We start from the raw sequence: 12,446 nt of genomic DNA on the forward strand, positions 1-12,446 counted from the left end.
CCCAGCAGAATCCGAACCGTAGATCTAGATGGACGGTCGTGGCGAGATCGGGGGCTAAAGGCAACTGTGACCGCAGATCTAGGATCGTGCGGTTATTAGGACGTACCGGTTCACTTAATGCGACACCTAATCGTGGCCCTCGGAATGAGATCCAACGGCCCATATTAAATCATACCCCTTCGGCCTGGCATAATCGCTAAAGAGTCCCTGTTCTTTTAACAAAATAACCCGCCATCCATTACAGTGATATGATCATCGCGCTTGGGTCCTGGAATTTTCTTGTGACCCCCTGGACTTCTGTGAAATAGTATCCCGAGTCCAGCAGCCATGGGAAATTTAGAATTTATTTAGAAAAATGGTTTTTAATATAAAAATAAATCAAGAAACTTGTATAATCCATAGAAAATTCATATTAAGTCCAAATTAGCCCATTCCAGTTTCTATAATTTTGTAATACTATTGTTTATCATTTAGTGTCTCTGTTTTGACATGAAAACTGTATTAAAAATTAATCTCTTAATAAATCTTGTATCAAATACATAAAGCCTTGAGAAATTCATAACTTCCCCATTTTAACTTCTTTTTAATCTATTTCAGTTGTAATAATTTTGTTTTAATATTGTCCATCACCTAGTACCTCTGTTTACCCCTGAAACTTGAATTAAAAATGTTCATTTGAATTAATCTATTCTAGGTGCTTAATAACTTCAGAAATTCATAACTTGGTGAACGTAACTCCGATTTTAATCGTTCTCAAACCTACGATCTCACAACGACGCGTAGATTATTGCTATTCAGTTTGTACTTATGTTTGGTGTAATGTTAATTTTGTCTATACCATGTTTGTTTGTATTGCTACGACTAGCGTGAGGACACGTGTCATCTGAAGAGCAAGTTGGTACCTGGAATCTCAAGTGCCAGGCAAGTTGTGCCCTTGATCACTTCTTTTTACCCACTCATGTTCTAATTAATCATAATGATCTGCATAGGTTAAATTTGATGGGACCCAATAGGTTACCCTAGTTTGATTATCTTTATACCTTGTTTACCACTGAACTTTTTGGGTAGTACTTGCTAGTGCTTTATGTGGTTTTGGGTATGAAGAGACATTATTCATGATCACACTTTTATTATCTGTTTATTATCACTGTTCATGATAAGATCATTATGTTAATTGGAACATGGAGCGACCACCCGGGAAAACAGTGCTACCACAAGGGTTTAATGGGACGCCCTTGGCTGATTAATTAGGAAAGCTAGTGGAGGACTACCTTACCCGAAAGGGGTAAGGGCAGTAGGGGAGTGGTCAGTGTAGGGAGGCCCTCGGGAGGATTTTGCTGCGATGGCGGTCCTGCAAGGGATTCCTGCATTGGAGCTTCCTATAAACTGTAGCGGGTTTTCTGAAGCTAGTGGAACTTTGTAAAGGCCTCGTAGTGTTACCCTGCCTCGCCTCCTCGGTAGAGGTGTATGGGAAGTCGCGATCCCTTGGCAGATGGGTAACATGACTTGTGGGTAAAGATGCGCCACCTCTGCAGAGTGTAAAACTGGTATACTAGCCGTGCTCACGGTCATGAGCAGCTCGGACCCTCACATGATTAATTTATGGAACTAAATTCAATTTGTCATATGCATTGCATCGCAGGTGGTGTTGTTACTTCTGTTCTACTATTTAATTGGGTTGGTATTTACTTATACTTAGTAATTGCTAATAAAATTTTGACCAACTTTAAAAGCAATGCTCAGCTTCAACCATCCTCTTTGGTAAGCCTTACACTTCATGAGCTCCCACCTTTGGCGGGTTCATGCACATTATTCCCCACAACTTGTTGAGCGATGAACGTATGTGAGCTCACTCTTGCTGTCTCACACCCCCCCCACAGGTCAAGAACAGGTACCACAGGATGAGGCGCTTGGAGGATGCTGTGATGTGTTCGTGAGAGATCTAGGCCGTTGTCTCCCAGTCAACTTTGGGTTGCTGGATCATTTCCTCATATGATGTAATTATTTAATTATTTTTGTACAGAACTCCTGTTATATAGTAAAGATGTGACATTCGATCCTGTGCCACTATGCATCATATGTGTGAGACTTGGTCCCAGCACACCTGGTGTTTATGTTCGCGCCCGGGTTTTGGACCCCTAAAATCCGGGTGTGACAGAAGTGGTATCAGAGGAATGTTGACTGTAGGACGAAACCTAGATAGAACTGGACAACCAATATTTACTTACCTCTGGTACTCTAATTCTTTCTAAACTTTTCTTAATCTATTCTCATCTATTTCCGCTTTACTCTGATTATTCTTACCTTTTCCTTCTAAAGACAAATGTGGCTTTCACACTTTGAAATCCTGTGCCCAAAGTGACCTTTAGGAATAGGATACCTACTCATAGGAACAAAAACAAAACTATTATTTTTTTATCTATATGCTTGAATGCTTGTTCTTATGATATTTGTCCGATTTGGATCTTTGATTGAGTGTGGTGAGTTGTGGAGTAATGTCCATAATTACATCTACATATATGTATAGATATAAATAAATAAAATTTATAAGATAACTACACAACCCAGATTATCCTCCATTAAAATGTATCTAATTTAAATAAGATTCATCTTATCTTAAAAGACTCTCTCTTATCTTGATATATTCATCTTATCTTAATATATTCTCTCTTATCTTAATAGATTAATCTTATCTTGTAGGATTCATCATATCCTAACCACTCTACTTATCTCCTCCTAAAGCAACCACAAGGATCTAATCCAAAATAATAAGATCTTATCTAGTCTAATCTAGTCACACGAAAATAACTTAGATGTGATAGATTGATCTAACCTAACGAAGGCTAACCTCAAGTTGAGCTAATCTCATGTAAGTTGCTTAAGCAAGTTGGATAATGCCGGTGGCATAAATTAGACCCTACCCCTATAAACATGATTAACCTAAACCGGTTCCCTATATTAGCTCAGCCATATACAAGTACTTGACTGATGCATTGGGTTGCAAAATCTGTATAGATCAACATATAAAATTATAAGCATCCAAGATTTTCAACTATCATAACTTATCCTACTCACATCTACCTACTTGTCCCTAATTTGGATAACAACTCCAAGGATGAAGACCAAAGATGATCGACCTCATCAAATCAAGGAAAGATAGGATTCAAGCCAGATCTTAAAGGAACCAAGATCCACAATCTTGGATGGAGTCTTTTCTTACCCTACACCTTCTTAACCAAACCTATCTATGCTCTAAAGACATCTACTATCCTACATAATAAAGTGGACATACATATATATACCCATGCTATCCTAATCACTTACTAATGAAAAAAAAGAGAGACTCTTGATTTGGAACTAATTAAAACTAAAAGCTAAATTTCAAATCACTCTTCCTATATCCTCTTTCTTACAAATCTCGAGGACGAGATTATTTTTAAGGGGGGTAGGATTTGTAATACCCATTTTTGTAAAAGAAATAAAAGGAGAATTTCTTTCCTATATATGTGATTTCTCCATTTATCATCACATGTGAACACTTCATTCGAAAACAAATAATTAATAAGAATGTATGCCACCAAATTATGCATCATGCTGGAGTTTAAATGTTTGTGCATTCACTCATAGTGATAATGAAAATAAAAATAAAATAATTGAGACTAGAATTTGAAGTTAACTCAAAAGTACAATTTAGGAAATTGGTATTTAGCCCTACATTTAAAATTTGGACTTGAAAGAGAGAAATACTCTGAAATACAAAACAAAGATTTATAAAATTCAAACTATGTTCAAACTGAACATTTAAGGTGAATAAATGTGCCATAAAGACTTGAATTGGAATTAAATCCTTGGATTTGGAATTTAAAACAGAAAAAAAAATAGAAAGAAAAGATAAAACTGCGAATGGGCCGTTTCTTTCCTCAGCTTTCGGCCCATTTCCAAAATTTTCTCCCGCCCAGCCAGCACTGCATGTCGCGTGGGTGCTGTGGATGACAATCTGGGCCCACGTATTAGTCTTCCTGTCTCCACTCTCCGCTCCCACTGCCGATCGGGACCCACCGGTCGGGCTTATCTCCTAAATCCCAACAGATCCCGTCGCGCGGCAAACTCGGAGCGGCCGGCATCCGGAGCTTTGTGCGGTCCTCGGCCATGCCGTTTCTTCAGCCGGGCATGCAGCGGACTTATCTTCTCCGCTGGACCCTCCCGACGCAGCCTCTCCTCCAACGTACACTCATCGTTCTCAGCAGAATTTCGTAGTGGTGGCGAGAAATCTGGGCGAGATCCGATCCCGTCGTCCACTCGTCCATTCCCCCTCTCGGCCACTGCTAGCAGGCCCCTCGGGTGGACAGTCGCGCCGCACTCACGAATTCCTTGCTCCGTGCTCCTCTCAACAGACTCCGCCGTTACCGCATGGTCGCCAGCACACCACAACGGATTCCGAACTTGCCGACGGGATCTGGTCTTCGAAATCCGCGTTCCTCTAGCTATAAAGCACGGACCGCGACCCCTCCTCCTCATCCCATCCGAGACGGAAGCACCATCGCCGCGGATCGCTCCTCCTCTGGGAAACCAGGCGCCGCACCGGAGAAACCTGGTGAGACTCCTCTCCTTAAGTTTCGTCATCGTCTCCGTAGCATGTAGCGCTGTCCGCACTGGTGCTCGGCCGGGAATCGAAGTTCTCGGCTTCACTGGCCATGGCACCGCCGGGATGGGAGTGCGCCGCCGCTCGGGTCGCCGCCGAGCTCCGCCGTTGGGGGAAAAGGCGCCCGACCGTCGATTCATGCGTTGGCGGCTGCGATTAAAAGATAGAATACCCCTTCGCCCAGCAGAATCCGAACCGTAGATCTAGATGGACGGTCGTGGTGAGATCGGGGGCTAAAGGCAACTGTGACCGCAGATCTAGGATCGTGCGGTTATTAGGACGTACCGGTTCACTTAATGCGACACCTAATCGTGGCCCTCGGAATGAGATCCAACGGCCCATATTAAATCATACCCCTTCGGCCTGGCATAATCGCTAAAGAGTCCCTGTTCTTTTAACAAAATAACCCGCCATCCATTACAGTGATATGATCATCGCGCTTGGGTCCTGGAATTTTCTTGTGACCCCCTGGACTTCTGTGAAATAGTATCCCGAGTCCAGCAGCCATGGGAAATTTAGAATTTATTTAGAAAAATGGTTTTTAATATAAAAATAAATCAAGAAACTTGTATAATCCATAGAAAATTCATATTAAGTCCAAATTAGCCCATTCCAGTTTCTATAATTTTGTAATACTATTGTTTATCATTTAGTGTCTCTGTTTTGACATGAAAACTGTATTAAAAATTAATCTCTTAATAAATCTTGTATCAAATACATAAAGCCTTGAGAAATTCATAACTTCCCCATTTTAACTTCTTTTTAATCTATTTCAGTTGTAATAATTTTGTTTTAATATTGTCCATCACCTAGTACCTCTGTTTACCCCTGAAACTTGAATTAAAAATGTTCATTTGAATTAATCTATTCTAGGTGCTTAATAACTTCAGAAATTCATAACTTGGTGAACGTAACTCCGATTTTAATCGTTCTCAAACCTACGATCTCACAACGACGCGTAGATTATTGCTATTCAGTTTGTACTTATGTTTGGTGTAATGTTAATTTTGTCTATACCATGTTTGTTTGTATTGCTACGACTAGCGTGAGGACACGTGTCATCTGAAGAGCAAGTTGGTACCTGGAATCTCAAGTGCCAGGCAAGTTGTGCCCTTGATCACTTCTTTTTACCCACTCATGTTCTAATTAATCATAATGATCTGCATAGGTTAAATTTGATGGGACCCAATAGGTTACCCTAGTTTGATTATCTTTATACCTTGTTTACCACTGAACTTTTTGGGTAGTACTTGCTAGTGCTTTATGTGGTTTTGGGTATGAAGAGACATTATTCATGATCACACTTTTATTATCTGTTTATTATCACTGTTCATGATAAGATCATTATGTTAATTGGAACATGGAGCGACCACCCGGGAAAACAGTGCTACCACAAGGGTTTAATGGGACGCCCTTGGCTGATTAATTAGGAAAGCTAGTGGAGGACTACCTTACCCGAAAGGGGCAAGGGCAGTAGGGGAGTGGTCAGTGTAGGGAGGCCCTCGGGAGGATTTTGCTGCGATGGCGGTCCTGCAAGGGATTCCTGCATTGGAGCTTCCTATAAACTGTAGCGGGTTTTCTGAAGCTAGTGGAACTTTGTAAAGGCCTCGTAGTGTTACCCTGCCTCGCCTCCTCGGTAGAGGTGTATGGGAAGTCGCGATCCCTTGGCAGATGGGTAACATGACTTGTGGGTAAAGATGCGCCACCTCTGCAGAGTGTAAAACTGGTATACTAGCCGTGCTCACGGTCATGAGCAGCTCGGACCCTCACATGATTAATTTATGGAACTAAATTCAATTTGTCATATGCATTGCATCGCAGGTGGTGTTGTTACTTCTGTTCTACTATTTAATTGGGTTGGTATTTACTTATACTTAGTAATTGCTAATAAAATTTTGACCAACTTTAAAAGCAATGCTCAGCTTCAACCATCCTCTTTGGTAAGCCTTACACTTCATGAGCTCCCACCTTTGGCGGGTTCATGCACATTATTCCCCACAACTTGTTGAGCGATGAACGTATGTGAGCTCACTCTTGCTGTCTCACACCCCCCCACAGGTCAAGAACAGGTACCACAGGATGAGGCGCTTGGAGGATGCTGTGATGTGTTCGTGAGAGATCTAGGTCGTTGTCTCCCAGTCAACTTTGGGTTGCTGGATCATTTCCTCATATGATGTAATTATTTAATTATTTTTGTACAGAACTCCTGTTATATAGTAAAGATGTGACATTCGATCCTGTGCCACTATGCATCATATGTGTGAGACTTGGTCCCAGCACACCTGGTGTTTATGTTCGCGCCCGGGTTTTGGACCCCTAAAATCCGGGTGTGACATCTATGAGTGCCGAGTTGAGACAAGTAGCCAATGGCTTTGCCTATAGGGTCAGGAAATTTTCTGGGTATGACATCAATGGATACCGTTTTCGCACAACAAGCTACGACCAAAGTCGGCCCAATCGAAAAACCACGTGTTCTGGAGTCTTTACGCCCGGGCTTGACGAGGTCGAGTATTATGGAAGAATTGAAGAAATATATGAACTCAATTTTCATGGTTCCAAACCTCTTAATCCAGTGATATTCAGATGTCATTGGTTTGACCCTGAAGTTACGAGACGGACACATTCTAATCTTGGGCTAGTCGAAATTCGACAGGATTCCACCTTACCAGGAGACGATGTCTATATTGTGGCCCAACAGGCCACACAAGTGTATTATCTTCCATATGCGTGCCAAACGAAACAACATCTTAAGAGTTGGGATGTTGTGTATAAGGTATCACCGCACGGTAAATTACCTGTTCCAAACGATGAAGATTATAACTTAGACCCGGACACATATGACGGAGAGTTCTTCCAAGAAGATGGATTAGAAGGGCGATTTGAGATAGACTTAACCGAAGCGATCGGAATGGAAGTAGATATTGAAATGGTTGTTGATGAGGAGGATGATGAGGTGCAAAATGAGAATGACTTAGAAATGCTTGAAGGCAATGCCAATGACGAAATTGCGCCTTCAGATGGTGTTGACTATGAAATGGTTGATAGTGATGATGCCACTTATGATCCGGCTAACCCGGACACATATGAAGATTATTTTTAATCGATGTAATGCTATATTTCATTTATTTTGCATATGTTTCTAAATACATATTACATGTGCTTAATTGCTTACTCTTAATTGCAGGTTGTTGGACAAAGATGGTGGGCGGTGGGACGAGGACGAGGAGGGGGAGGGGGAGGGGGAGGAGGAGCACCCATAGGACGGAGGAGGAGGCGCAGCAGGACGACGTTGTACAGCAGCAGGTGGAGCAGCAAGCCGCTGTCGATGCGACGCAGCAGGACGACGACGATGCTGCGCAGCAGGACGACGACGACGATGCCGCTCAGCAGGACGTCTCAGGTTCTGGCTCCTCAGGTTCGAGGAGCATCTACCTGCGAGGTCCCGCGAGTCTCCCTCAGCGACCCATACTTCGTGACAGACGTCCGCTGATACGACCCGATGGAGAGAGGTAGGTAACTTTAGATGTTGTTGTTGCTTTTTCATATTATATGTTCAAATTAATAATAGAAACTAATACTTTATCTTAATCACTTGGAAAGGTCTTGGAAGGTTTTGGAGAGTGCAGGGGGTCACGGCCGCAACCCCAATGGCATCCTCGGCCTTCTATGCAAGGAACACTTCCCTGGACTTGTCGAGTACGCCGGAGTGACGAGCCCAGCCTACACCTTCGACCACTATGCCGTCGCCCCTGATGCAGTAGATCGGGACGACAGAGAATTCAACAACAAGGCGGAGCGGGTGAAGCAAGAGCTGTGGGTAAGTCTTACTCGCACTATATTGTTTAATAAGTCGCATTTGTTGCATATTCTTGAAATAATGTATGGATACATCGTCTTTGTATGTAGGATTTCTTCAGATGCGAGGCTGGATACGAGGCCAGGGCGGATGTGGTGGCTACCACGAGCTGTAAGAAGCTCGTCGTGGACATGCACTACGAGGCGCGCATCCAGGCCATCATCACTTACCACGGCTCCATCCTTGGGGAGAAGGTGAGCAAGAAGGACGCCCGAACCATGTCGTTGACTCCGGACCAGTACTTGCAGGTAAATACAAAACTTTATTATTGGTACTAAATATGCTTAATTTTATCTTCTGATATGCCGTGTACTTGTATTTTTTTAGATGATTCCTCATTGGTGCGCCGCGCATCCTGAGTGCTGGGAGCAGATGGTGCAGAGGTGGTGCTCGGCTGAGTGGGACGAGGCGCACAACGCTAGCCGGGAACGATGTTTGATGATGCAAGGTCCCTCCCACCATCAAGACAGCCGCAGCCTGGGCAAATACGCGGAAGCATGGGTACTTGCTCTTTTTTATTTAGGTATATAACTTTCGATTAGACATGATTTCTAACCATCTCGTTGGTTATCTCGCAGTCGGCGACACATGGTGGCGCGCCTTGCTCCACGTTCTCGGCATATGCTATGGCCCGCAAGGGGAAGGCGACGTCTGACGTCACCTACAACCCGGATGACGGGCCCGAGGCGTACACCAACCCCGCCGTCCACAGCCGCCTCAGTGAGTACACCGCCATGGCCAAGGAGGTCCACGGGCTAGATTACGATCCGAGGACCGAGGACATCGACGGAGATGTCCTCATGAGGGTCGGAGGAGGCAAGAGGCATGGGCGGTACTGGATTGCCGACGGGGCAATCGACTCGTCCTCCACTCCCACTCTATCTCAGGTGCGAGCTAGGAGCACGAGCGCGAGCCCAACCATACGACCTCGGCAGGACAGCTCACAGCATCGTATCCAGCAACTCCAGGTTATTCCTTATCTATTCATCGTTCATTGATTATTATATATCTTCTCTTTGCATTATCGTAACATTAGGGCGAAATATTACAGACTCAGCTAGATGATGAGAGGAGGCAACGTGAGGAGCTGGAGAAGAGGATGGCGGAGATGTTCGCGTACATGTAGAGCCTTGGCGCCGCACAGGGTCATGCTCCACCACCTCCGTTGTTTCCTGCAGCTGACCCTGCTGAGTTCACTACTCCTGTGAGTATCAAAATTTTAGTACTGCATGATATATATTCATATGTTCTCACACATGCAATCTCTTCTCTGTGCAGGGTCAATCGGCGGCGTCGAACAACCCTCACGCTTCGTCCAGCCATTCGCCGAACCAGTCCAGATGCCCACCTCATTGATGACTTGTTTTGTGATGATCCAGACTTATATTTGTGAGTGTTGGTGATGTTAGTTATACTTGGTCTTGTGAGATACTTATTGAGACTTATGTGCTGTGAAACCTGATTTATGTGGTGATATTTGTGATATATATGGTGTTGATGATAAATGTGTTGATTCTGTGATGCGAATGATATATAATGTGATGTGAATGATATATATCTTTTGTTTGTTTGGACGGAACAGCAAAAACAAATAAAAAAGGGACTTCCTAGTCACTTTGCCGAGTGTAACACTCGGCAAAGGGTATCTTTGCCGAGTGTTATGACCATGGCACTCGGCAAAGAAGGAAACCTGGGAACCGGTAAAGCCTTCTTTGCCGAGTGCTGTGGTCAAGACACTCGGCAAAGAAGCCACCTTTGCCGAGTGCCGCCTAGCACACTCGGCAAAGGGACCGGCAAAGGGGCCCATTGGAGGACTCTTTGCCGAGAGCCAGTCCACTAGACACTCGGCAAAGAAGCCTCCTTTGTCGAGTGCCTACGAGAGCTCTCGGCACAGGGACTGGCGGTGGGGCCCACTGGAGCCGTCTTTGCCGAGCGCCATGATAGCAGGCACTCGGCAAAATTGGCCTCTTTGCCGAGTGCCGAAGAAGACACTCGGCAAAGGATCCGTCACCGTCACTTGGCGCCGTGACGGCGACTTTTCTTTGCCGAGTACCAAATGGCACTCGACAAAGTCTTTGCCGAGTGCCCGACAAAAAGTACTCGGCAAAGAGGCCGTTGCCGATGTACAGTTCGCCGAGCGTTCTTTGCCGAGTGTTACACTCGGCAAAGTGTTTGCCGAGTGTTTTATATGTTTTGCCGAGTGCCTAAGGCACTCGGCAAAGGAGCTGTGTCCGGTAGTGGTTGTTCCCCATGCTCGTCGTGGTCAAGCCCTTAGCACACAGTGATGCCAAGCCCACGGCGACGCACAAGCATGCGCAACAGCCAAGAAAATCATTAGCCCAGTCCTATCAAAGTAAATGAAGAATATATAATAATCCAACAATATAATCAACAACCACATGGAATGGAAGCGTACCCTCTTCCTTGCCCCAGAGCAGCAGAACGCGGACTCCTTGTTTTTTATCATTCTGATGTTCTATTGCTCTTCGTCGACGCCGTCACAGCAGCCGACGCTACTGTTGTTCATGCGGCCGTCTCCCGTCAGCTGCAGATCTAGGCCACCGCCCCCAGCAGGTACTCTTCAATCCTCATCATCTTGCTCCTCCTCACCGTCGCCACCGACACTGAGCGATAGAAAAGGGGGTGCCATCGAGGGAGGAGGAGGTCCGAGAATGAGGATGCAGATGCGGAAGTTGGGGATATTTTGGATCTCAAAACATGAATAGAGGATGGGGAAACAGGCAATGGAGGGGAAACGAGCACTCACCCTGGGATGTGCATGCGACGTGCGATGGAGGGCTCGATCCCTCGAGCGCCGACGACGGTATGGCGAGAGGCTGTAGCGGACAGTCGCGAGGGAGGTGGGAGTAGTTTTTCAGCTATTACTTGGTACCACGCCGTACGATTTTCATTTCGTATGGCGACGCGCGTCACGCGAAACACGGGCGTGAAGGAAAACGGCTGCAGTTTTCCTGTTTTTATTATTAAGGAATCTGATGGTGACGCATCATGCACAAAGCCAGTACTGTGAGCCCATACTGGTGCAGGTGCAAGTGGTGCAAAGCAACTCGCCAATGCGCAGGACCGGACGCTGATGCGTGGTAGGGTGCTATGCGTTGGAAGGCAGATAACTTCCAACCCCTTGAAGCACGGAGAGGGCTTCAAACCAGGTCAGGTTTTAAGGAACCTGATAAGGTGGACCTTGACCCACTTAGGATCCTCTTATTTGTAACACCAATGACAGTTGACACCGTATGTAACATTTGGTGGAATCTTTCGTTTTCCCATATTGCTAGCCTTTTTCCTACTCACAAAGGGTCCAGTCCACGTCCAAATCAAAACCTCATGATTATTATGTTGTTCCCTTCCCTGTTGCTGTCAAATAATGAAAATATAGGCACAGTAGAATCAAGTCTTGTTCCTGTTTGATTCTACAACCTCCCGCTGTTGCGCGGAGGAGACCAGATTCCAATGCTGATCCATGCATTCCCATCCAGGGGAGGGAGCACGCTGGGCACTGAGCAGTGGCAGTGTGGGTGGGACGACGGGACCACCAGGGCTGTGGCTGCTGATAGATTGTGCGAGCAGGAGGATCACTGTGCCTGTCGTCCCTCCTAACGTACTACTGCCACCCCTCCTAGCGTACTACTGACTGCATGCCTGGGGCCAGTGCCAGTGAAAGTGATGCATGCATAGTATGCACCGTCATCATGATTCATGCAATGCAGGAGTACTGGATGGACATGGACATGGACAGACGCAAAAGCAAAGCAAATGCTATGATCGTGGAATCCCTTTCTCTTTCTCAACATCGTTTTCCATTTTCATGCTTGTTCAATATGTACCTCATCAGGCGTTGATGTCCTCCACTCTTTAGCTCCACCTCGTAGACACCTTTATAGTTTGTACTCCTTTGTAGAAAAGTACACAAACATCCACCACATCAAA

General features: G+C 45.1%; 1 long non-coding RNA gene across 2 annotated transcripts in view; it reads right to left on the reverse strand.

The window, feature by feature from the left end:
- LOC109943725 (uncharacterized) overlaps positions 1 to 11,814 on the reverse strand; it is a 29,893-nt gene extending 18,079 nt beyond the window's left edge. Inside the window, exons 1-2 of one of the 2 annotated variants that reach the window (XR_002266810.3) lie at positions 11,266 to 11,812; positions 10,915 to 11,122 (exon numbers count right to left, since the gene is read on the reverse strand). This is a non-coding gene — a long non-coding RNA (uncharacterized lncRNA). Of the gene's footprint in view, positions 1 to 10,852; positions 11,123 to 11,265 lie in introns of those variants that run through there. The other variant, XR_002266809.1, reaches the window with a different exon arrangement.
- Between the last annotated feature and the right edge of the window lie 632 nt (positions 11,815 to 12,446).

The sequence above is a fragment of the Zea mays genome, chromosome 1 (genome assembly GCF_902167145.1).
Source record: "Zea mays cultivar B73 chromosome 1, Zm-B73-REFERENCE-NAM-5.0, whole genome shotgun sequence".
NCBI lineage: Eukaryota > Viridiplantae > Streptophyta > Magnoliopsida > Poales > Poaceae > Zea > Zea mays.